The 1,693-nt window shown below is 42.4% G+C and overlaps 1 non-coding gene across 1 annotated transcript; it reads left to right on the forward strand.

Annotated features, from left to right (window-relative positions):
- Positions 1 to 472: 472 nt before the first annotated feature.
- On the forward strand, positions 473 to 545 carry TRNAL-CAA. Its single transcript has one exon. It is a non-coding gene; the product is annotated as a tRNA-Leu (tRNA).
- Positions 546 to 1,693: the final 1,148 nt, after the last annotated feature.

Here is a 1,693-nt window from a genome sequence, read left to right on the forward strand (position 1 = left end):
ACATTCTAAATCAGGCTTGCCACACATTCTACCAATGAGTTGGGAAGTGGTAGGACTTTACTACATTACCAGCTCTGAAGTGTTTCATGAAATCACCAAGTGTCCTCTCTCTCTATGGGTTGGTTCATGGCATATGGAAACTCTCCTAAGGGGCTCACCATTCACGAGTTGTGTGAAGATACACCTAAGACACCTGCTAGGCCATGTGCACATATCTAGAGGCACTTCCTTGTCCCATCACATATCACCATGGTTGACATACATGCTGGGCATCTCTATACTCTCTTGTATGTTTCCAAAGAAGAAGCACTGTGTTTTTCTCATTGAGCTCAAGTTCTGTACCTTATCCCTGGTATATCCTCAATAACTATTCGTCAAATTAAATTGAACTGAATAAGATGATTCCTTCCATTAAAAACACAGGCACACTTAGGGGGTGAACTATTTAAATCATTATTAATCTTATTTGACTTCCCTGGTGGTCCAGTGGCTAAGACTCCTTGCTTCAAAAGCAAGGGGCCCAGGTTCAATCCCAGGTCAGGGAACTAGATCCCACATACCACAACTAAGAGTTCACATGTCACAACTAAAGATCCCGCATGCTGCAACAAAGATCAAAGATACTGCTTGCTGCAACTAAGACCTGGCAGAGCCAAATAAAAAATAAACATTTAACAAATACTATTGTATTCTTACAATAGAAGGGCTATCTGTCAGATGTGGCAGGAAGATGTGCTTATGGAGTATTTTAGCAGGGAACTAAAAGCTCAACATTCAGAAAACGAAGATCATGGCATCTGGTCCCACCACTTCATGGGAAATAGATGGGGAAACAGTGGAAACAGTGTCAAACTTCATTTTTCTAGGCTCCAAAATCATTACAGATGATGACTGCAGCCATGAAATTAAAAGATGCTTACTCCTTGGAAGGAAAGTTATGACCAACCTAGATAGCGTATTGAAAAGCAGAGACATTACTTTGCCAACAAAGGTTTGTCTAGTCAAGGCTATGGCTTTTCCTGTGGTCATGTATGGATGTGAGAGTTGGACTGTGAAGAAAGCTGAGCACTGAAGAATTGGTGCTTTTGAACTGTGGTGTTGGAGAAGACTCTTGAGAGTCCCTTGGACTGCAAGGAGATCCAACCAATCCATACTGAAGGAGATCAGCCCTGGGATTTCTTTGGAAGGAATGATGCTAAAGCTGAAACTCCAGTACTTTGGCCACCTCATATGAAGAGTTGACTCATTGGAAAAGACTCTGATGCTGGGAGGGATTGGGGGCAGGAGGAGAAGGGGACGACAGAGGATGAGATGGCTGGATGGCATCGCTGACTCGATGGATGTGAGTCTGAGTGAACTCCGGGAGTTGGTGATGGACAGGGAGGCCTGGCGTGCTGCGATTCATGGGGTCGCAAAGAGTCGGACATGACTGAGTGACTGATCTGATCTGATCTGATCTGAAAACCCAAAAAGAAAGGGAAAGGAACTAACCTTATCAAGAGGGATTAATGCTCATTCACTCATTCAATCCTTACAGCAATTCTAAAGGAGATGTTTTAATTCTTATTTTATAGATGAGGATATTGAAATTCAGAGATGTTGAATACATTTCCCAAGCTTATGTAGCTGAGATTTGATTTCATCTCAGAGTAATTAAACATTCTAAGAATCCACCATCTTATCCCACTTTCAC

Source organism: Bubalus bubalis, chromosome 4 (assembly GCF_019923935.1).
Source record: "Bubalus bubalis isolate 160015118507 breed Murrah chromosome 4, NDDB_SH_1, whole genome shotgun sequence".
NCBI lineage: Eukaryota > Metazoa > Chordata > Mammalia > Artiodactyla > Bovidae > Bubalus > Bubalus bubalis.